Genomic DNA, 24,035 nt, shown 5'->3' with positions numbered 1-24,035 from the left:
GTTTTGAGAGGAAAAGAGTGTGAGAGACAGGGAGTTTTGGGTACCGCGTCCCCCCTGCCTGTGTCTCGTGTACCCCCAGGGGTACGTGTACCACAGGTTGAGAAACTACGCCCTGCAGCTCCCTCGAAATCAGGGGGTTGCATCTCCGTACAGGGGTGCTGAGCGCCCTTGAACTTCAGCACCCTTGAACAAGCCTTGCTTGGGGTTTCTGAGCATCCCCGTGTGACGCAGAGATGGGGCGGGCGAGCTGAATGCCCCAGACACCTTTCCAGAGAGCGTGGACGGCTACAACCCCTCCCCACCGTGCACCCTGACAATGCCCTATTGTCACATCTTATCTCCTCTCTCTCATCCCGTCTGTCCGGGCCGCATCCGTGATAAAGCCCCCCTGGCCTGTCGCTCCTTTTGATGTGGGGAGCCGGGCTGCAGAAGATGAGATAGCAGCAGGAGGCAGCTCTGGGCTCTGCTGCTCCTACGTACACAAACCCGCCTCGGCGCGCGGGTCGAGGACGGCGCGGTGAGGGGCTCGAGCAGGTCTGGTCTGGGCCAGCTAGGAAAGAGCCCCCTGTTTTAAACTGTTATCATGGCCCTGGCCCTCGCCTCCTGCTTCTGTGGCCTGTGGCATGGGGCAATGGGGTAGGGAGCTCACCAGAGCTCACCTCGGATTGATCAGCCTGCGTGATTGAATCACATTAGTCCCTATAAGCCCCGGCCAAGATAGGGACCCCCTTGCGCTAAGCTCTGTGTGGACACGAAACAGGCTTCAAAGACCTTGCTATCTCAGCAGGCGAGGGGGGAGGGAGGGACAGAGGTCAGAAGGGACGTCTGTGGCTGAACTGGGACAAGGACCCAAGCTCAGGGCTCTGCCGCGTGCTGCTTAAAAGACATTTCAGTGCTGCTTCTCTTCTTTCTTCCCTGCTTGCAAGGGCTGGTTGCAGCTGTGGCTTCTTGTCCATCCCTGTCTGCCTAGGACGGGGAGCCAGGGCTGGGCCTCGCCCCGTGACCTTGCCTTTGAAGTCCTGCAACGGCCGACACCGCGCCAGCCTGGTCTGAGCGAGCCACGCGTCCTCTCCTGAGGAATGACATCCTGACGCTATTTGAGCCACGTTTGATCCCTTCAGCCATCTCGGACTCCTCTGCCCGCATTGCAAGACCACGAGGAGAAGCGTTATCAGGCTCTTCCTACGCCGAAGCCTCCAGACTTATCACATTCCCCGCTCTTGCATGAAGATGCGATTAAGCCACAGAGGCCTTGGCTGATACCTGAAGTATGTTGCTGGCTCCGGCAGGACAGCTCAGGATAGACTTTGCAGGACAAGAACATGCTTTGATTTTACTCGGTGTGCCTTGTAGCATGTCTCCAGGCCTTTGGGCTTGTACGAGATGGCAGCTGCCCACAAGCCGCTTGCTCTGCACGTGCTCTGCAATGCGTGCTCTGCAATGTCCAGCTCCAAGTGAATGAGGAAGATCTTCCTGAGTGCCCGTGAGCTTGGGAGAGCTTAATAAAGCAATGCCTGCCAGGCTTTCTGGAGCGGCCTCCCAGCTGGTGGGTCTTGAGTGTGTTCCCAGTCACATTTCCCACCTTTTGTCCACATGCACAAGGGCTGCTGTAGTCAGGTTGTGGGGATGGGGCTTTCTAAAGGCAGCATCCTTGACCCTCGGGTGGAAGGGAGCCCTGGCATGTCCCACCCCTGTGGTCTGATGCCCGCAGCAGCACGCATTGAGGGGTTTTGCAATGCCAGGCTGGGGAAGGAGCGTGTGTGTGTGTTGGAGGAAGGGGGAGGAGGATGAGATGATCCTACGGGATCCGCAAAAACATGAACAAACTGGGAAAGAGTGCTGCAAGTCGAGCAGGTTGACAGAGCGGCCGGGGGCTGAGCAGACAGGAGACGACTTCTTCGCTGGTGGCAATATGGGCAGACCGAGCAACACATGCTGGGCAGAGGTGGGATGGGACCCTACCAGCCCCCGTCCACCCCCTCTCCCTGGGGATGACCTTGGGCTCAGCCACTACACTTACTGTCCCATGAAAATGAGGATGCACAAGACCCTTACAGGAAATACAGCCTGAATTCATGCCATCTTACTGCAAGGAGGAAGGCCATGTTTTGTGGCTCCCAGCACTGCCTTTTTCTTCGCCTTTCCCCGTGTAACTTGTCTCCCCGTTGCTTCATGCTGGCCCCAGACCTCTCCTCCTTCCTCGGGCAAAGCTGCCACCGGAGACCACCGAAGGTGAAGGGGTCCCAGCTAACGTCCAGCGAGTCTGGGATGAGGGTGCCGAGAGCAAGCCCGAAGCCACAGGGGGTTTCAGACCTGCTGTCCGCGGCCGGCAGGGCCAGGCCAAGGTAGCGAGCGGAGAACGGAGGAGAAGCCAGGCCTCGCACCCGAACGCGGCGCAGCTTCTCTTCCTCGCGCTTTCTATTTCTAGCTCTTTTTACAAGGTCCCATCCGGGCGGCAAGTCCAGGCTTTCCCACAATGCTTTGCTGGCCTCGAAATTCTGCCAAGCCAGCCATACATCTGGTGCCGATTAGCGGAAAGTAAAATATACTTTATTCCTGCTTTGTTTAAAGGCATCATCTGAGTCATTAAGTGAGCTCATGGATGCTCACGTGCAGCGAAAAGCACCATGCGGATCTCGTGATCGGCGCGCAGTGGCTCCGTCTGCACGGGCCCGGGCTCTGCCTGCTGCCGGGACCGAGGGTCCCGGTCTTCGGGGCCGGGCAGGGCAAGGTGAGGCCTAAAAACACTTCTGCAGCAAACCTTTTCTTCTGGCCGCTCTTCCTCTCCCCCCTCTCCCCGGCTCTGTGACTCCAGTTCTTTCCCACCCTTTAATCTAAATAAATCCGAGTGTTTTTTTGGCTGGAACTGTCCACAATTGCAACATCCCGCCTCTGGGGTCCTTGGGCTCCCATGACACCACGTTTACTCACAGGCCAGATACCATGCAAGAGCCCTTTCTTTTTTTCCCAACACATGGCTGGAATTAGGAAGCGCGCACACATATGGAGAGACTGTCTTTCCAGGCTCATAAACAGAGGATGATAAAGCACAGAGGTAGGAAATCTGAAACCTAGCTGGGGGGGCGGAGGGGAAGTCTCGGGAGACGCAGGGTACATCCAGGCATGCTGAATGAATGCTGAATCTCTTTCCGGGCTTCTATCTAGGCCATCTGGAGAACCACCCAGGGGCCGATCCTCTATTGTCTTGCAGCCCTCGGCCGTTCGCGCCAGGGCACAGTGGGTGTCAGCGGCACCGGGGTCTGCTGGAGTTTGCACAGCCAGAAACGATGGCCCAAGGTAGGGCAGCGTGAGTATCTGTTGTACGTCACTCTGGAGGCAGAGGAAGATTTTGCATGCTTTACCTCTTCCAGCCCAGCTAACGGAGACCCCCGGCACTGCAGTGAAACCTTGCCTAGCACCTCTGAGCAGGTTCGCCGAGTCCCTGGGTCTGTCCCGATGCACCGAGTATTAGCACCAGATGGGGACAGGTATCACGGACAGCAGCAACCTCCAGTAGCATCCCCTGCCCTTCATGAGCCCCATACATCAGACCGCCCCATAAAAGATGATCCCCTCGTGGGCCAAACAGGATCACGCGTGGCTGCAGAAGGTTTTCAAATCCATACTGAGGCTCCAAATAAAACCTGCCCAGTTTACAGGGGCGCTGAGCAATCCCGCCCCGAGGCTGATGGGATCGCAGGGCACTTGGCACCTCAGAAAATAGGGCGACCTTAATTCAGGTGCCGAGGCGGGGATGTGGGTGCCTTTCCTGAGATTGGAAATTTTCATTGTCAAGTCTAGTTACTTTTGTGGGACCAGCCTCATTAGGGACCTCCACTGAGGCCCAGCTGGGTACAGCCGAGGAGACCACCATCAACTGAGCATCCGTTTCCGCGGGGCAGCACGATCCTGGAAGGCGCCTCCCGTCTGGCTCCAACCAGGGCCAAATCCTTGGCTGGTATCAGCAAAGTGGCTGCCCTGAAGTCAGTGGAGTTGACTAAGTGGCTCTGGCTGGCAACCAAGCTCCAGCACGAGTCACAAGTGTTAGCCAGAATGGGTGGGCTACTGCAGAGCTTCCATCCTGGGAGGATTTTAAAGCCCGGCTTGACAAAGCCTTGGCTGGGATGATGTCCCGTTGGGGCTGGGGCTGCTTGGAGCAGGGGGCTGGACTAGATGTGACCTCCTGAGGTCTCCTCCCAACCCTCATTTCCTACGAGTCTATTCTAACTTGCCCCTTACCGACCTCCCCTGACTCCAGGCAGCTTTGGATCATCATAATCTTGATGGTTAGTATTAAGCACCGCTCTAGCTCTCTTATCCTCCACTCCTCGCATTCACCGGAGCTCGTCGCAGTGCCCCAAATGCTCCTCTCCTCTCGGTGCTGTCACTTGAGAGCCATCTCTGAGCCAACGGGGCCCAATTTGATGACACCATTTCTCAACCGTCTCACAGCAGCATCTCAGTAGCATCCCGTATCTTCATGAACTCTACATCAGCCCCATAAAAGATGAGATCTGTCGCCATCCAGCCCTGTCCCTCAGCCTTGTTCCCAGAGTAACTCGGCAAGGAAAGGGAAGCCGAGGGGAGGTCGGCCTCGTCGAGAGGACGCTGCTCCTGCAAAGTCTCCGCTCCAGGGTAACTGAGCCAGTGTCTCCAAATGCACCCTGCCTTCCCCGGGCCCCTGGTCCCCCACAGGCGTCCAGCCACCAGGGCTTGGTCCCTGGTCTTTCCTATGCTGCACGTATGAGGGCCACGACCCAGAAAGAGATGGGCAGGGTGCTGGGAAAGGTGGCACATGCAGGGGCACGCAGCATGGGTTTGCTCGGTGGGGAGGAGGTTGGCTACACCGCCCCGAGCCTGTTGCATCCCTGAAGGGCGAGCTGTGTTACACGCTGGATGCGCGTGCACGAGCGTCCAGCTGCGTGTGAGAAAGCAGGCCCACACATGCCCTCGTGGCTCGGCCTCCGCTCACGGAAGCACAAAGCCCCGCTCTCCGGGGTGCGCCAGGGGACACGAGAGGGGGGTCGTGCCCTGCCCCCCAACCACGCACCCCTTGTAGACCCCCGGGAGCAGCAGGAAGCGAGTGACCTCTTCTGTGCAAGTTCCAAATAAAACGAACCATCTGTTTGGAGCGGCGCCAGGGCTATAAATACCGACTCCCCTGCCCCACCGGGCCCACGTCCCTCTCCCGCTCAGCTGCGCATGCTTCCTCCGCCTCCGCCTCCGAAACACAGACCAGGCCCGGGGCTCGCCGGGCTGTTCCTGACAGCGAGGGAACTTGGAGCCGTCTGTGGGAAAGTGTCCCATAGCCTTAGCAGCTGCAGCCCGGAGCAGGGGCTGGGGGCTCACCTGGGGAGGGGGACGGGAACAAGGGAAGGGGGAGGAAGGGTGGAAGTGGCCCACTCCTCTGCTGGTCAGCCTGGAGCAGAGGGCCCCGGTGTAACGCCACTGCCGCGCATCCTGCGGTCGTCACCCAAGTCACGGCTGGGGCAGAAAGCCCCGGCCTGGTCCGTGCCGAGGGGCGGGCGGATGTGGGCAGCGGGCGCTCCCTCCAGGAGGGCAGTAGGGAAGGGGCATGCGCAGCACTTCCTCCATGGGCCCAGCCGGGCCCGTGCTGACTCTTAGCCAGCTCCAGCAGGACTTGGCTGGGGACGCCTGCCATTGCCCTGGCTCTAGTCATTGCAGCCAGCGGGTGCAAGCCAAGCCAGACCCATCTTCTACAAGCCCAAATATATCGTCCTTCCCCACAACAAATGGAGGAGTGCCTCGGCAGCACGAGGCAGCCCGGCAGGGTCAGCCAAGCCTGGGAGTCCAACCCTGGCTCCGACACTGACCCCCTCCACGGCCTTCGCCAAGTCACTTTGCTGCTTCCCCCCCACTCGGTCCCTGCGGCGAATGCGATGTGCCTGCCCTGCAGGGGTTGCTCGCCAGTCGTATGAGACCCTGGCTCTGAGGTGCGTGAGCACTGCCAGCACCAGTCGCTGGGCAGCCTGCCCTCACAGTAGGTGGCAGGGGCCGGTGGATCTCCCGGCCTGGATGCGGGCACTGCCTAGAGGGGCCCTGCATTTCAGAGCGTCTCGCTGCTCCTCCGTAGGGTCCTGCCAGCTGGGTGGGGTCAGAGAGAGCAGGGGTGGGAGGCAGGGATGAGAAATACTGCTTTGCCAGAGTATGCCACAGCCCAAGGCAGAGAGCCCCGCTACGCCTTTGGCGCAGGCAGGGCCTGCTATCAGGGCCCCTTCTCATCTTCCCCCTGCACCTCGAGGGTCCTACCTTATCTCAGGGCAGTTTTTCCATTGCAACCTCTGTGCTGGAGCTGGCGGGTCCGGGGCCGGAAGTGAGATACCACCCCGGTCCCTCCGGCTGGGCACTTGGCCACCTCGGGAGAGGGGAGCGGAGGCTTTTTCTCAGGCAGGTTTGTCAGCTGGCCAGAAAGCTGTGCTCTGTCCTCCCTTAGTAATTAAAGGGAAATGCCTTTCTAAGGCATACATGAGAAAAAAAAAAGCCCCTTCTCCCACACGTGGGAGGCTTTCCATCAAAGCCCTCAGCTGTGAGCAGCTCGGGACTGTCGCTGCCGCGAAGTCTAACCCGGAGCAGGCTCCTGGGAGCCTCCCGTGTCCTGATGGGCTGTAATTATTTCCGAATCCGAAGGAGAGAGAGGCTCTGAGGAGGGAGGCACGGACAGAGAGGGAAGGGGAACGGGGTCTGCTCCCCCCTCACATGCCTCTGCTTATTTCCAGCCCCCTCTGCACCGACAGGCAAAAATGCCAAGCAAAAATGAAACCCTGAGCCACGCTGGGAGCAGCTGGCAGGGCATGATCCCAGCACACGACGGGGGTCCGGCGGGGCAAGGAATCCCTCTCCAGCTGCGAGGAACTGGGGCTTAATTTGTTCGTTATGGGGCTTCTCGGCCTCGCGTCCAGGATTAGCTGCTCACCCGAGCTAGGGTTAGGCAGAAATGGCTTGGAAAGGCTTCTGGGAGCCTTGGCCTGTTTGCAGAGCGTCGATCGGGGATTAGGTGGGCAAATCCCAGCAGGTCGGGATCCAAGGGCTGCTCTGAGCCCATGGGGAGGGGGCTTCCTTGCTCTCTAACTGGGACTCAGGAGACCAGCTCTGCCACCACACCACTGGACGGCCATGGGCAAATCACTTCACTTCTCTCTGCCTCTGTTCCCACCCCGCAACCATTGCTTCTTTGAGGTCTGCAGGAACCCCAGTCTCAGACTGCACGGTGCTGGGCGCTGTACAGACACCGGAGCAAAAAGACACCTCGTGCCCCAAAGAACCGAGTCAGGTTTATCTCGACAGAGAGGAGCCTCCATCCCAGCTGAGACTTCCTAAAAATAAGGACCATCACGTGAAGGAATTGGGAAGAGGCACTGGCTAGACAAACATCCCTGTGGTGCAGCTGTGCCTATCGGCCGTGGCCTGCAAAGTCTAGGGCACGCGAAAGAGCATGGCAGGGAGCTGCAGGGAGAAGCGAGGCGAGGCAGGAAGGAGGGCAATAGAGCAGGAAGGGCCCGATACGGCACCGAGAGCCTCTGCTGAGCTGCCACACGGCCAGCGTGACACGGGGGTAGGAAGGGCAGGGAGATGGCAGGGGTTGGGCAGCTGTCTTGGGGCTGAAGCACTGTTATGGGCTCTCTGGCATGGCTACCCCCTCTCTGGACCACTGCCAGGTAGGATGGCACCGGGGGGACTGGGCACAGCCGGGCCGGGCACGTGCAGGAGGGTGACAGTGTGGGCAATTCAGCTTGCTCTGTGCTTCGGTGTAGCAAGGGGGCCCGGAGGCCTAGCCCACCGCTGTGCTAGCCGCTTGGAGACCCCCCTACCCGGCAGCGTCACAGAGACACAAATCATCCCAAAGGCCACTTCCTGCCTAGCATAAGCCTTCATGACCCAGGGCTAGCACTGGACCACCCAACATCCCAGTTGGGACCAGTAGGCAGGAGGCTTCCTGCCAGTCTGAGCTGCGGTGGGAATCATCCCCATCGGCGCTGGGCCGCCGCGGGGAAGACGGGGCAGCGAGTGGTGCAGAAGGGAAGCCACGGACAGCCGTCCTGCGGACGGGCAGAGGGAGGTCGGCGGGGGCAGACCGAGGGGAAAGGAGAAGCCCATGAAAAATTTGGTGTCTGTCTTTTACCCCTGCACTCCCTCGTCCCCACCATGCTCTCCTTGCCACGGCGTGCTGGGGGTGCCAGGGGTCAGAGGGGGACGGGGCATTGCAAGCTGCCAGGATAGGGTTACCCACGGTGGGGCAGAGGGAAGGCAGGCGGCGCTTCCCCTGCCTCCTTATAACCGCAAGGCCGAGAGGGCAGGCAGAGAGCTGTGATATACCCACCGCCGCCCTCCGCCCTGCAGGCATCGGCAAAGCCGGAGTGAAGGGCTGTCCTGATGGATGCCACCTGCTACTGCCAGCCTCCCCACGGGGCACCATGAGGCAGGCTGCCCTCCCGTGGCCACGTGGCCCCAAGTCCAGCCAAAGCCCAGCTCTGTGGGAAGGGGCCCAGGAGACACCGCTCCCACCGCTGGGCTGGGCTGGGCAGGGAGGACTGCCCAGGTGACAGCTCTGGGCTTGTGCCCCAGCTGCCCTCCTGCCTACCCTTGGCCCCCCGGGGCTGTACAAGCCGCCCCTGCCCTGGCAAGCACCTCGGGAGGCACCTGGGCGGCGCGGCGGGGCTCTGGCTGCGGCCGTCCATCCGCTCTGAAGCCCAACTTCCCCCCGTGCCCCCCTGAACAGCCTGCCCGGGACCGGGGTGGCGGTGGGGGCACTTGGCCGCCCTGCGGCCGGGGGCTGGGGCCGGGAGGCGAGGCCGCGACGGCCCCCGAAAGCCCCCAGCCCTTTACACAAGCGGCTCTCCTATTCCGCGGCCATTTCCGAGGCAAAGAATTTGAAACCGAGGTGACTTCCAATTTGCAAGGGGAGAATGCGCCTTCAGAAAGAGAGGCTCGAGATGGTTTATTTTCTCTTGGCCCCGGTTCAGACAAACCCACAAGCAAACATATTTTCTGTATAAATAAGACAGTGTGTCTCGCCAGTTAAAGCAATTCAAACATGAATGTAGCGATTTAATTGGTGCCAATTACTGTGTCTCGGTAGCATTAAGATTTCAGTCACAGCCCCTTGAAGGGCTGGACGGGCCAAGGACGCCGAGGCAGCGCAGGCGGGAGCAGCGGGATACGGCCCTGCAGGGATCGGGCTCTCAGATCGCCTGCCCGGCGGCTCCTCGGTGTCCCCCCGTTGGAGGGGGCAGTACGGGGTTAGGGCTTGGGGAGAATAAGCCCCCTTCCCTCCCCGAGAGGACGCCTTTCCAGAGGGGCTGCTCCCTCCATCGAGGGCTGAGATCTTTGGGGAGGGGTTTCCCCTTCTCCCAGGGAGGCAGGGGGCTGCGGATGTCGCACCTAGTCCGCTCCCCTGGATCGGCCCTGGGCAAACCCCGCCGGACAAGTCCAATGTCTAACCCACTGACAAAACTGCAGCCAGGCGCAAGATATGACACAGGGACAGCCGGGGGCCCGCGGCAGCCACCGTCCTGCTGTTGCAGAGGTTGGTCGTATAGGCTGGAGAGATCCCAGGGAAACGGCTAGGAGCCCTGCCCCTGGCTCTAGGAGCTTGGAGGTCCGTGCTTGTAATCTGGGCCTGCGTCTGCTCCGAGAAGGCCCCGGGCCGGTTGGGCCGCCCTGCGCTGAGCATCAGCGGCTTTTTCAGGCGCCGGTTTTCTGCACGGGCCCTTTAAGCTGCAGCGCGCTGGCGCTCATCATTATTCTGAGCCTCTGACATTGATAGAGCTCCTTTCATCGTGCTGGGAGGGAGGCCGCGTCCAGCCAGTAGCGCTCGCTAGCCGCGGCGGAGAGGAGAAGCCGGCTGCTGGCGCATGCTCCCCCCCAGATCATGCAGAGCGATGAGCTCCCCCCTGCCCTCAGCACTCCCAGTCCCTCCACGCCAGCCCCCGCCTGCTTCGCTCAAGGCTGCACGGGCCCGCTCGGTCTCCTCTGCCACAGCCCTCCTGTGTGACCTTGGGCAATTCACTTCGCTCTGCTGGGCCCCTGAAACAAAGAGGATCCTACCCCACTGCCCATTTTGGCTGGGAGTTATGTGGATCAGGTACCGCATCCGACTGTGCGCTCGGGGCTGCACACCCACAACTCGGCCTCTGGCTGCGTTGCAAACAAGAAGCAGCGTTTTTGTGCCGCTTGGTTCCTGGAAGAGGGGGCAGCTCTGGAGACAAGAGTGCCTGGCAGGGGGTGGGCAGTGGAGGAGGGCCGAGGTGCACTTGGCCTCAGGGAGCCTAATTAGGCATTGGGGGTGGGAGGAAAATTGAACTTGTTATGTCCTATTTGCCTGACAGAACGGAAGGAGCCTCCTGGAGCTGCTCCAGGGTCTCAGTTCACAGTTTACCCAGTTTACAGCCTCCCTCCAAGATCCTCTCCCGGGGACCCGGTCCCAGGGCTGCAAACAGTGGGGGAAAAGCAAACTTGCTCCTGGGAGACTGCGGTCCCAGTCCTCCCTCGCGTTCCTGATGTCCCGTCCCAAACCGAGAGCCAGGGCAGTCCCTGAACTCTGGTCAACATTGGGCCAAATCCCCACGACAGCCCGTGGCACAGGCTATGGGCAGACGAGGCTGGTGCATGACTCCGGACTCCAGCTTCGTATGTCTGCACAGCGAAGCCTCCGGACTTTTGTCCCCAGATGGGGCTGGATACTTCTTCCCTCGTCGCCATGTCACCTCCCTGCTTGCAGGGCAGAGGCGAGCCTGTGATGCAGCTGCACCAGGTAGAGGCCAAAAAAGCAGGAGCAAAGGGTCACCCTTCTCCAGGACCCTGCAACCCAGGTCAGACCTGAATGGGGGAACTGAGCTCCCGTCACCAGGTTGGCATCAGCTGCAGGCTACAGACCATAGACATGCAGGGCTGGATGGGAGCCCTGATAAATGATCCAGCTCAACCCCTGCATGGAGGCAGGTTTGAATACACGTAGAGACCAGCCCCGGCCCATGGTCATCTAACCCGCTCATAAAAGCCTCCAAGGAGGAAGGATCCAGGTTTTCTAGCTGAGGAAGATTTGCAAATCTTCTGTGTTGCAAATAAAATCGATTTCTTTTTGTCATAGGTTCATAGAGGTTAGGGCTGGAAGGGACCTCGGAGGATCAGCGAGTCCAGCCCCCCGCCCCAGGGGCAGGAAGTCGGCTGGGGTCATAGGATCCCAGCAAGATAGACATCCAAAATGGAAATCCCGGACAGCAGCTCACTGTCCTCTCTACAACCTTTTACATAAGGGGGAGACATCTCATATCAGTCCTCTCTTCTCTAGACTAAAGGATCCTAGTTCCTTCAACCTTTTTTTTAACAGGTTTGTAAACCTCTCATCCCTCCTGTTGCTTCCCTCTGGACTCCCTCTTCCTTGCCTACACTTCACTTATCGCTCAGATTCACCTCCCAACGGCAGTTCAGGCAGGAGACCTTTCTCTGCTCACCATCCTCCTTCCACGTGGCTCTGGGGACATGTGGGAAACCGGGGCGCTGCGTGCTGCTCTTCCTAGCCTTCCCCCTGCCCTGCCAGCTCTCAGTACCTGGACGTAGGGGGACTTGACAGGTGGGGGACTTCTCGTGTGGCAGCCGCTCGGTGATACCTCTGCATGCTCAGACCTACCCCGAGAGGGAGCCAAGCTGTGCGGTCTCTTGCCCTGCATGGAGGAGAAGCCACCGTGGCTGAGCTCCCACTTCTGGTGGGATCACACAGGCAATGAGCACAGAGCAGGTGAGGTCTGCAGAAGCCCCTGGTTCCCAGCCACTGAACATGTGGGACCACGACTCCCTGCGGTGGCATGACTGTTTTTGGACACAGACCTCAGCAAGGGACTGAGCTGTCAGAGGGGCACTCAGCACTCTGCATAACAGGCTGTTTTTCCCAGCCGCGTGGAGCCGCAGGGCTGGAAGGGAGGCAGTGAGTCCAGCCCCCTGCTTCAGGCAGGATCACCCCTATGCAAAGCATCCCATAAAAACCATAATCTAAGCTCTACACAAGACGACCGTCAACAGCCATCTTCAGCTGAGTGCCCCCAGGTTGGAGGCGCTCAAACACACCCACCTCCCTGGAAAACTTTGGCCTCAGTTTTTCACGCTCACGACCACAAATGCAACACGGATTGTGCAGCGCCGCGACAGACCCAGGGTGGGTGACCGCCGAGTGCCGTCCATTCAGCTCCCGGAGGATTACCCTCAGTCCCTAAGGACCAAATTTAAACGGCAACACCATTCGCCCCTTCTCTGCTGCCCACCTGAGCAGAGACACCCAGCCGCTTCGCACAGGCCACCCACTCTGGGATGCTGGATGGGTGCTGGGTAGAAGAGCCTTTTCCTTGCCCATTGAGCTGGGAAATGCTTCCACTCAAGGTTTGTCTTTTCAAACAGCAAAGGTGCAAAGCTCCCCTGTGAAAAGTCCCTCCTCTCCAAGAGGAGGCTGGCCAGAGCACGCGGGCCCCTTCCCGTGAGTGGGTTCAGAAGCACTAACTCATTCAAGGTCCCATCGCACGGCTCAGCCTCCTTTGGGGCTCTCGCCCTGACTTGATGGGCTTTCGCGGCCTACAACGCACCAGAACGCGGCTTTCCAGTGAGGCCGATGGCTCCAGGCTGCTCGGGAGGGAGCGCTCTGGGGTCCCGGCAGCGGTGAGAGCTCTGCTCCAGCTGCTGCCCCCCGAGATTACCCCGAGTCTCAAGCTGCGGCTCTGCCCGAGACCCGAGCTGCCAGACATTATCCGCTAAGGCTCACCTGGACGCTGCAAGGGGCAAATTTCAAGCAGGGGAGGTGCGGTCCTGACCCTCCCTGGCTAATGCAAGCACAGCAGTCATTCACGTGGAGGCGCACGCCGAGGGCCACGTGAAACAAGGGCGGACGTGGCCAGGGCTGCCCAGGTCCCACTGAATGGTGCCATGGAAGTCCTGGGCAGAGGGACGCCTGTCTGCACAGGGAAGCCGGCCTCACATTGCAGTCAGCGGGACCCAAACACAAGCTTCAGTTCTTCCTAGAGTGAGCACCTGAGGCTTGCCAGCCTTCAATTCCCTCCAGGTCGCCCGCAGACCCGGCACTGCCCTCGGTGGGGGTCTGCTGTGGGGTCGGCGGGGAGACCAAAGGGCACAACTGAGGAGCCACCCTGCTCCGGGGAGCAAGCGCAGCCCCGTCTTCCCACGGGGCCCTGACAAAGTGCCTTGGGGGACGGCGCGGTACCTGCAGGCCCGTCCTGACAGCCGGGCACCCGCAGAGCTGCTTTCTAAGAGGCAGAGCCTGGGCCGAGGCTTGCACTCGGGGGTGGTGTCCGGAGCTCTCCTGTCCCGTTCCCCCTGCCGTCACCGAGAGTGACCCCTCCACAGCCCGCCCTGCGGCTCCTGGAGGTTGCTGCCCGTGCCCAGGCTGGCATTGCCCGCAAGCCGTGGGCAGGCACCCCCGAGTGGGACAGAGGCAGCAGGGTGGCACCCCGGGGTGAGAGCCAACCTGCCTTCTGCAGGGCTGGGGTGAGGGGGGAAGCCTGGGAGCTTCTGCCCCCCTTTGCCCGGGCACAGCTGGGGGCACTGGGACAGGAGCAGAAAGGGGGGCAGAGCCCCCCTCACCCCAGCCCTGCAGAGGGCAGGTTGGCTCTCCCCCCGGGGTGCCACCCTGCTGCCTCTGTCCCACTCGGGGGTGCCTGCCCCGTCTGCCCGGCTCTGGATGCGACCCCCCAGCCCCCTGCCAGGGGCACCCACTTCCCCCTGTACAACCCGCTCCCTGGGGACTTGCAGCGGAGCCACTTCCAGCCCGGGCAGACAGCAGGGTCCCTTTCCCCGCTGCAGTCCCAAACCTGGGGAGGTGCATGGCCGCCGGGAGTTAACTGCAAGAGCCGGGGGGCGAGGGGGGACTCGCGCGCCCTTACCTGGAGCCCTTCCGCGCCTGGCCAGGGCTGCCCCGAGCTCTGTCCCGCCTGCAGCATCCGAGCCGCCTCCGGGGAGCAGCCCCTGCCCTGCCCTGCCTCCCTGGGCTGGGCTGGCTCTAGCTCCGCTCTCCGCGTCTGCTTTCAATTCTGGCTCTTTTCCCTGCCTCCTCCTTTTTTTTTTTTCCCTTTGCTTCCAGCCCCCCTCCCATTTTCCCCCTTTCTCAGGATATGAGGGGATGTTTAGAGAATCCGCTGCCCACGCCAGCAGCTGACTCATTTTTTTTTCGAGAAGGCCTGTGCTCGACTGACTCCACACATTCCCTTCGGCTCTGGGCCGGAGCTGGCACCGTGCAGGCTGAGCCCCTGGCAGCAGGCTGGCCGGCCGCCGTGCTTCTCCAGCCACCACCCGGCCCCGGCGGCGTGCAGCCCCTTGCGCGCGGGCTCCGTAGCCCCCCGCCGCGCTGGCACAGCCCCGGGAGGAAGGAGAGCACGTCCTTCCAGGGCCAGGGACCAGGGCTAGCAAAGGAGCCCGAGTTGGCGGTGGGGTGCCGCGGGATTCAAACAAGGGCCCTCTCGCCCTGAGTCTGGATGTGCACCCCGAGCTTCGGGAAGGGAGGCGAATTTGCAAAAATGCGGGGGGTTCCCTGAGTGCCCTGGTGCAGGGGATAACCTACGGCACCTCGCTGGCTCCGGCAGCCTAATGCCATAGCTGGACACTTTTTTGGGTGAGTTTACGGCTTAGTGGAGCCTTTTGTGGGTGAGTCTGGAGCTGGTTTCAGGCCTTGGTTTCACCAGGATATCCTGGGAAAGCCCAGAGAATAAAAACATGTTGCAAGCACGTGACAATCCACTGAGCCGACCTGGGAAATGCTCATGGAGGTTAGTGCCTCCCAGGCCCAGCAGGTCATTGGTGTGCCTTTACCCCAAGGAAACCCCCCGTGCTCGGCCTCGGGTTTCTCTCTCTGGAAACAACTCTTCTCCATGTCTCAAACTGGTCGCCAAACGACACTCCGAATCCCGAAAGAGCGTCCTGGCGGAGAACGCCACCACGCTGTGCCAGCAGCGCTGTCCCGGGACATCTCCCCAGGCCAAAAAGCCCTTCCTAAAGCCTCCCCTGCCCTTCTCCAACAATATTTAGCTGACTGGGTACGGGCTGCGTGCCCCTTAGGCGAAGGGCAGCTTGGAGGCACCATTTTCCTTTGCTAGGTGGATGGTTTCCAGTCGAGCCGGCGGATGAGTCGCCGGCCCCCACGCTTTCAGAAGTTGCTGCTTATCTCCGGTTATCTCAGTATCTTCTTCCTCTCCTTGATGACAAGCCAAGTGGAGACGGCTTATCCAGAGACTGCTGATGGGAGAGGGGGAGGAATTGTCCACGGGAAACCCCGAGCTGTTACCATACAATGGGGCTGTGCTTGCGCAGCATCCTTCGGTGCCCGGGACACAAGGGAGCGAGAGGCGAGAGGTGCAGGTCAGCCCAGGGCAGGGGCAGCCTGCGTGGAGGTGAATGGGCTGGTGGGAAGCCAGAAACGGGGCACGGAGCAGCGCCGAGGGACCTGCACGGGTGCCCCTGCTATTTGCACTGGGGATTCATTCCTTTCGGAGGCAGGGAAAGGCCCTCGGAGCACCCGCCCTGGGTGCCGAGAAGGGGCTGCGAAGACAGACACGTCCCGGGGGCCTTCCTGAGATGGGAAGCTGCTCGCGGCGTGCTGAGTGGTGGGGGGAGAAGCTGGGAGGGACGGACCCAGGGCCCTCGGGGGGCAGGTACAGCCTCAAACCTCTCCCCAGCTGCTGCAGGCCAGCCCTGTGGGGTGGCAGGACGGAAGGGTGGGGGCTGTTCGCCTTTAGCCGCAAGCCGTTTGATGGGACAGCTGCCCAGTACCAAGAGCCTGGGGTCACCTCCGTCCCGTGGGCAGGCTGGGGGCTCCAAGGTGTGCCCTCCCTGGCAAGGCAGCAGGGTCTTGAGGCCCCTCGGGAGGAGGGCAGAGGGCTGTTACCCTGGGGCTTCGGGAAGGGCCTGCCATCGTAGCCATCGTAGAGGCCAAGGCGTGCTAAGGAGGGCCTGGTGCATGCTGCAAACGGCTCCGAGTCCTTGTTGCTGCATCCCTCGCGCCTGTCCAAGGTCGCGTTGTTTAGGAACTCGGTGTTTGGGCTTCGGGCGCTGCGGGACGGGAGCCAGGCAGCCCGGAGTAAGCCACATCTGCAGGAGGAGAGGGGCTGCCTGCTCTCGCCAGCTCCCTTTGCTCCGGCGTAAGAGACCTCCGCCCAGCCGTGGTGCTCAGAGGGATTAGTTACGTCCGAGCTCTGGGGTTTGCTCCAGGGATGCGGAGCTCAGTAGTGCCCACGGGGCCTGAGGTGCTCCTGGCCTCTGCCTGCACCAGGGACCTGGGCAGCACTTGGGCCTCGCCAGTCCCCCGGCTACTTAAATAAAGGGGGATTCCTCTCCGCTCCGCCAAGCTACACCCGCAGAGAGATGTCCTGGGTGATTTTCCTCCCCAGGAGGTGGGGGTCTAAGCCTCAGGCCATGAGACAGATGTCAGAGGCCCTATCACTAGCCATGGGGGCATGGAGCAGCATCTGCTCACCCTGGAAGTCATGCTAGCACCTGCTGCTCATTTAGCCCTGGGGATGACGAGCGGGGTGGCAGGGACACCCAGGCTGACGCAAGCACCGGCATGGCGTCGCAGGGGCCATTTCGAGCCCTGGCAGGGCCTCAAGGAGAGCTGCCGCCAGGTGCCTGGGGCTGCCACCTGGACCACTTTGTCCAGGTGGGAATTGATGCAACATGAGGCCCTGATGCATGAGCTCTTGTCACCATGCAGAGACACCGTGTCCCGCGGCTGTGGTTATCACAGCAACGGGTGGGCCTCCGTGGTGCGGCGATGAGCCCCCCCAGTGCGACGGCAATGGGCAGCTCTGGTCCCCACCTCTGGGGGCTGATGCTACCGCCAGGCCAGGGGCACAGGAGCCTTGTGCCCATTCTGCTCTGGGACGATCCCATTAGTCTGCAGGGAGATGGGGGCTGAAATGCATCCCTGACTCTCCTCCAGGCTTTGGGGGCTGCCCCCAGCTCTGGCCCTTCCTGCCTGGTGCCTTGGTGGGAGCAGCCGCGCGCTCCAGCGTGAATGCGAATAGCGGCGCTTCCGGTCACCCCAGTCATTCCAGCACATCTGGAGCCACTTAGGCACTGGAATGATTAACCCCTTGTGAGCTCTGCTGCCGCTGTGCCAGGCCAGCCGAAGGGGGAGTGCACCCCCGGGGGCACGGAGGGTGCTGGCAGAGCTGGAGGGCAGGGCACAGGGTGGCCAGGCCCTACTCCACCCGGTCCCGGGCAGCGCAGACCGTAGGCATCCCATCGGCCGGGAGGAAGGTCTAGGAGTCACCGCTGTGTTCTGGCACGTTGCTCCACGAGGCAGAGCGGAGCAGAGTCCCACCCATGCCTCAGTCTCTGGTCCCAGGGCAAGGGCTCAGCTCTGTCCTGCCCTGCACAGTGGGGCTCCCAGGATGGCCAAGTAAAGGAAAGATGGAGCTGCAGCAGGTACAGGTGATCCGAGCCACTGGGCTGGGCGGGCCTGGGTGAGCGTCCAAGCCAGACACCTGTCCCCGATACTTTGGGGTCCAGGTTCTAGGTGCAGAGAAGCATCTGCAGATGTGTGCGCACCTACGTGTGTGTGCACGATGCAGGTGTGGCGAGGTACATCACCTGCCCCGGGCCATGTCTTTGCATGTCGCAAGCCCTGTGCCCCTTGCAAAGACCGGGTGCATGTCTGTGCACTGTCTGGACAACTCCTGTGCCCATAACAGCTGTGCCCAGTGCCCTCCCATGGCGAGCTGGGGTAGTGCCACAGAGGCAGGCTCCACAGTGCCCAGCTCTTGCATTTCCATCCCTGGACTCTCCCTATTTAGCATTTGTGGCAGCCTCTAGGCCTTGCCGGGCAGAGCGGGAGGACAGGAGCTCGGAAACCAGGATGCAGAAACAAAAGAGGCTGGTTTAAAAAGAAAAAAGGGATGCTTTTTTTTAAGCCCCTGCTTTTGAGGCCGTGCTGGTGCTGCCCCATGAGTGATGCAGCGTGTAAGCCAAAGGCTGCCTGCTCTGGGCCCCACAATGGTGCCAGAGGCAGCAGGGGGAGGTTACTAGTAGGGGGTAAGGCAGGTGGGACAGGAGGGGCAGGGGGCCCAGGAGAGCGAGGGGTCTCCTTTGGCCTCCAGCAGGGCAGGGCACTGCTTGCAGCCTGGGTCCAGGCCTCTGGCTATCGGGGATGTCCCCTCAGCCCTCTCCTCTGAGAGCGCTGCCAAGGCAAGCGGTCAGGGTGGTAGAGACGATATCTTGTATTAGCCCAACTAGACAGTTGCAAAAAACCCAACTTCCTTTATTTGCAAGCTTTCAGGCACATGCGCCCTTCCTCGGGCATAGGAGAACGCAAAGATTGTCAAGTTTCTCCCCGGGGAGAAATGAAAATTCGTATCGTGCCGGAGAGCCGCAGCATGCTGCAGGACGAGGGCACGCACAGCTCCTGCCCTCCTCCTGCCAGGGCTTGCCCCCTTCCCTGCGGAGCCGGGCAGGAGGAGAGCGAGCCACGTGACGCCTGGAATGAGAGCAATGTGCTGGGAATGCTGCCGCGGCCTGGCCGGGGTGGGCTGGGGGCGGTGGGGAGGCCCAGCGCGGCGGCGGGGACCAGCCGCTCCCTCTCCGGCGTGTGCTGGAATGTGCAAGCCTGTGGCGTGCGCGTGCCACACGGCCCCGAGCGCGCAGCCCCCATGGGAGACCAGGGACCGAGCCCCGCGGGCAGCTTGCAGGCGGCGAGAGGCAGCCGTCTGCAAAACCCTGCTTGCCCTTGGCTCCTGGGGCGATGCGCGACCTACAGACAGACAGACAGCCAGGGTACGGGCACACCACTGCGGTCTTCCTCTCCACCAGTGTCGGTGCAGCTTGCACGCGTGGTGCACAGCCGTACAACCCCCCCACGTAGCACTAGCTCAGGTGCCTGGCCCTGCTTTCTCTGCCTGGGGCGTACTTCCAGGGCTTCCCTCCCCAGGCGGTGAGAGCCAGCTGCCCTCCAGCCTCCGTCCAGGACCAAGGGGATCCCGACCGCTGTGGATGAGCCCCGAGGTGGCCGTGGGTTTCGTCTGAGCACAGCTGTGCCCTGCCTAGGCGGCTGGCGCCTCCTGCCCTCTCTGCTGGGGCGCGGGACCCCCGCTCCCACCCCAGCCCCGCGGGGTGCTGTGCCAGGGCCACTGCCCAGCGCCGGGGCGCCTCTGCCGGGCGGCTCCTTCGTGGTCCGTGGGCCCCGGGGAGCCCGTCTCCACCAGGTGGTGCCGTCAGACCACGGATGAACCGGAGTCAGACCCAGCCCGGCCTGGCGCTGGCCCGCTCGGGCTTGGCTTCTCTGCCCTGCAGACGCAGGGGCCACCCGAAACAGCCCCTCCCTGTCCGCCAGTGGGCTCCTCCATCTGCCGCCTCTTGCCCCTCACCCTGGCATCGGGTCTGCCCCGGCCTCGAGGGCTCAGCCCGGCCCTGGTCAGATCGCAGAGCTGCCGGGTTACCTCTTGCGGTGCTCAGGGCTAACCCAGAGGCACGGGCTTTCTTGCCAGCTGTTTCGCCTGAAGACTTATTTGCCACCGGTGCTGAGGGAGCAGCCCCTTAGAAATGGCCCCCGGGATGCTGGAGGTCCCGCAAGGGCAGATCCGCGTCCCCTGCTCCCTTCAAGCAGAGATGGGAGCAGACTGCCTGTCCTGCCGGTGGCTGCGGAGGGGGTGGGAGAGGCTCTCACACCCCCAAGGAAATTTGTCACCACTCACTGGTGGTGCTCTCCCCTCTGCAAGAGCCAGGGCACCAGACAGGCCCTTAGCGTTAGAGCTGGGGCTGGGGGATGAAGCCCCCAGACCAAGGAGGAGGGCCTGGCTGCTGGGAGAGCATCTCCCCCTGCTCCAGCAGAACCATGGCCGTTCTGCGTGGGCAACGAAAGACCCGGGGCAACCCCTGCCCGGGCTCGGCAGAGCCGCGAGGACAAGGGTTTCCCCTCCGAGGGACGTCTGAAGCCCGCAGGGCTCCGGGTCCAGCTCAGGGAGAGGATCCTGTGCCCCTTCCCGGCCAGAAGGGCCATCAGCTCTGGGGACTGGCCTTGCTGCCAGTGGGCCACATGGCCCTTGTTCCCTTCCCTGGGGCAGTGCATATGGACGGGGTCTGCGAGCAGAAAGCCCCTGAGCTCAGGGCCCTTCCCAAGGACCCCGGGGATTATGGCTCCGGGCTTTTCCTTCCAGGCCCCTGGAGCGAGTGCGGCCGCCCTGCTCAGCCCTGCAGGGGACTGCTGCAATGGGAAGGTGGAGCTGAAGCCGCCAGGCAGGGATTTCCCGTGCACAGAAAATCCCCAGATGATGTCAAGGTGACTGCTGCAAAGGGGCCTGGACAGCGTGCGCTGGGCTCCAGTGACGCTCGTCTCCTTCCACACCCATGAACCGGGGGGTCAGCCGGTGGTCCCCCCCAGTGCAGACCCGCTTCTCATGGCGGTGGGGCTGTTGCTTGTCCCCCAGCGAGGAGCATCCTGCTTGGAGATGGGGGACAAGGGGCGTAGCGGGACCTCAGGAGAGCTGACCGAGACAGAGCCCTGCTCTCAGGCCCATAAAGACTGAGCTGTTTTCCATGGACAGACTTCTCCAAGCCTAATCCCTGGTGGTCATAAAACGGATCCAAAAGAGAAGTTATCACAAGAGGATCTTTATGGCCCCATTGTCTTCCCCCTTCCCCTCCCCAGCCCAGCCCTTCCCACCAGGGTGAACTCGCAACTCGGAGGGAACTTGCAGCACGCGGGACGCGTCGTGAGCAAGCGCCTGGCGAAGGTGCACAGGGCTGCAGTGCTGGGGGAGCGGGCAGGGCTGCGTCTGGATTGCAGCAGGCGCCGGCTCAGGGGGCGGCTGGTTCAGCCTGGGGGCTCTGTGGCCAACATTTCCCGAGGCCCCCGTCCCTGCCTGCGAGCTGCAGGTACTTCAGGATCACTCCCCCTCCATCTCTGTACATTCGAGGACATCAAATAGTCCCCCTCCATCTCTGTGAAGGGAGCTTGCATCTGGCCTGTGTACACAGCGCATCGCCTATCACTGACATGCAGCCACCTCTGGGGTGGGACACAGCCGCTGCATAGCAGGGCCCAGTTCTCCCTTGCGCTGTCTTCACTTCCCCACTCTTTTCACGGCAGACTTTCGCAGGGGAAGAGGGAGCTGGGGCTTCTTTGCATGATCAGGCAGGAGGAGGAAGAGAGGACGAGCTCTTTTGTTTAAACAAAGCTGCCAGCGTGGCTGGGCTATGGGAAGGAACCAGGAGGGACAGAATTAGCCCATCAATCAAGGGGCACAGGAGCCAGCGGGTACGACAGTGTGGGATTTATTGCGTGTGTTGGGGCGGTTACATTTCCCATGCATCATGGAGCCAGGGACACGGGGAGGGACAGTCACCGCAAGCCACAGAGAGGCCTTTATGCCAGGCGACACCACCATGGCTCTTGTATGGGGCACACGGGAGCCCCGGGCAGGGTTCCCAGGCCCCTCTGCATGCCCCTGCATGCCAAATCACACAGCTTAAGCTGCGGCTTCTTTCCTGTATCCTTCCAGCTGCCCCACCATGAGTCTTCCCCCTCTCCTACACTGCTAGAGACCAGACACGAAAACCTTAGGGGGTTCATTCCTCTCCTGAGACCTTGTGATGGCTTTTCCCCATGGGCAGCATCAGGGCCAGGGGAGAGGGTGGAAAGCAGGGAGGGGATGAGCTGTGGATGGCACCGGAGAGGACGGTCCCGGAGGTACGTGCCTCCCCTACACCCTGTGGAGTGGGGGCAGCTGAGTTGCTCCCTCCTAGAAGCTCCCACGCATCTCCCTTTTACCGATCCCTGCCCCACGCTCCCTGAAGGACAATACGGCCCCGTTTCATCCGAGCCAAGGAGCCCCGGCTGCGGCAGGGTGGGACCGGGCGTCCCTGCTTTGCGAGCCGAGCATTTCAGATCCATTCAAATCTCCATGCCATCTCATTAGGGGTCTGGGGAGCCCAGAGACCTGTGCAGGCCCTGCACAGGAGAAGCCGATGAAATGGGTTTCTAGTCGACTTTTTACCCGCGTGCATATTTGTGCCCAAGCTCGGGCTGAATTGGGGCCGAGAAACATCGAAGCAGAACAGGACGGGACACAGGGAACCGCCAGCAAGGGGCCTCTGAGCCAGCCCAGCCGGCAGCATGGATCTGCACATGCCCGTGCTGGGTTATCGTGCCGGGGGTGCCGGCGAGGGTTTCAGAAGCACTGTCCTAGCTCTGTTCCCCGGCAGTGCTGCACCTTTGGAAATCCCACCTTGAGCAAATAAATGGTTGCACTTTGACAGCATCCCCGGGAGCCCCAGAGCCCTTCACAAACAGACGCAGGACCTGGCTTAAGACCCGGTGACTAGGGCACGGTGTACGTGAAGGACAGGCGGAGGCACCGGCATGCCCACGCTGGGACCGTGCTGAAGGGGTGATCGTCCCAGGAGAGACTCCAAGTGTCCTGCAGCTGCCGTGAGAGTGGCGTTCACTTCACCCAGTGCTGCTGTCACGACTGCGCCCGGTGCCATGCTGCACGGCCACGGCTGTTTTGGCATGGAGCTCCCTGGCACTGCCCTACACCGTGCGCACCTACACGGGCAGAGGATGTAGGAAATCCAGGGGGCTGGTGCCTGGGGATGGTTTTCCATCCCAGGTCATGGCTTGTGTTAGCACAAACCACAGTCCAGGTCACCAGGTTGTTAGCCCAAAGCATCCCTACCTCCTAGGGTCCAGGCTGCAGCCGTTTGTTGGAAGGCAACAGGAGACGTGGCCCTGTGCTCCCAGTAGCGGGAGATGGTGTGGTGGCGGGGGGGTGCTTGTTGCATGGGGGTTTTTTTGTTGTGCCCTCTCCTGGGCTTGATGAGAGAGCACTGTGATGGCTTTGCTGCTGGTTATGAAACAACCAGTCTCCTGCTGCAGTCTTCGAACCAGGGCTGGAGATCCATGCACCAGCCTGGTGGCTCACTCCCTTCTCAGACCAGTTGTCAATCCTGGCAGTCTCTCGAGGGCTACGAGAGCCCCGTATCATCAAGCTTTTAATTCTGCAGAAACACCGGGCTTGGTGATCACCTAGGGCCGCTTAGCACGGCCCCCTGGATGGCACCAGGTCTGGAACCAGTCCCCGCTCAGCAGCTGCCCCGGCTGAAATCTCTGGGCTTACATTGCACGTGCGCGCCTCACCTCCAGACTGACAGGCCCCGTGCCCCCCACGAGGTCCCTGTGAATGCCCCAGTGAACGTCCTGCCTCAAAGCCATCGCGGCGGATGCAGCTTCATTGCCGGTTCAGCCTAGCGTGGAGCCCACTGCCTTGCACCACTTCTGCTGCGAGCCGTAGCCTGAGACGATGCATTATCTCGCACCCAGCCGGTTGTCCGGTTTTAGCCATAGGGACTGGGAGCCGTCTGGCTTCAGGCTTTATCTGGCTGGTGCTGTCCAGGAGGCCAGGTCAGGGGCTCGGCAAGGTCTCTAGGTGCCTCCATTTACCAGGCAGAGGTTCTCTCCAGCTTGGGGCAGGGGCAGCCTTGTGCACTGCCTTCTCCCCACGGCTCAGAGGGGGTCTCCCTGCCTGGAAAAGGCACTCTCAGGTCTTTGGGAAATTTTTTTGGAGAGAGAAAATTGCAAGAAAACCTCCCCCATGCACCCGGGGCTCCACTGCCCTCCGCACCAGGGGCTCAGTGAGGCAGAAGCAGGAGCCTGGATTTGGACCAGGGACAGAGTGAGGTCTGAGCTGGGGGCAGGGGGCTGTAAGGGAGCCCCAAGGCCATGCGGGGGGCCACAGGCACAAGCTTTGGGCAGCTGGGAGAAGGGACCAGGCCAGCAGTGACCCCAGGACGGCAGGATCCTTTTGGGAGACACCAAAGCCTGGGAGACCCCTTGTTCCCAGCCCGACCCCGCTCCTAGCGGTGCTCAGCTCGGGGGAGAAATTGCAAGGTCCTCCCTGGGCTGTGCCTGCGCCTGAGAGTCTGCGCCCAGTCCGTCTGTCCACCTGCCGGCCCATTCCCAGCCCAGCCGCCGGCTGCACTGCGCTACACCTTCCCGCTCCCCCCGCCGGCGTCTTGGTCATTTGGCCCCGGCG

At 61.7% G+C, this 24,035-nt stretch overlaps 1 protein-coding gene across 3 annotated transcripts in view; it reads right to left on the bottom strand.

The window, feature by feature from the left end:
- PDGFRB (platelet derived growth factor receptor beta) overlaps positions 1–14,055 on the bottom strand; it is a 40,509-nt gene extending 26,454 nt beyond the window's left edge. For 2 of the 3 annotated variants that reach the window (XM_090064466.1, XM_090064470.1), the window contains exon 1: positions 13,902–14,055. The gene's annotated coding sequence lies outside the window, so the exon portion shown is untranslated. Of the gene's footprint in view, positions 1–6,270; positions 6,429–13,901 lie in introns of those variants that run through there. The other variant, XM_090064468.1, reaches the window with a different exon arrangement.
- Positions 14,056–24,035: the final 9,980 nt, after the last annotated feature.

Source organism: Crocodylus siamensis, chromosome 10, assembly GCF_052110815.1.
Source record: "Crocodylus siamensis isolate JL-2025a chromosome 10, ASM5211081v1, whole genome shotgun sequence".
Taxonomy (NCBI): Eukaryota; Metazoa; Chordata; order Crocodylia; family Crocodylidae; genus Crocodylus; species Crocodylus siamensis.
This window is presented reverse-complemented; position numbering and strand designations above follow the sequence as displayed.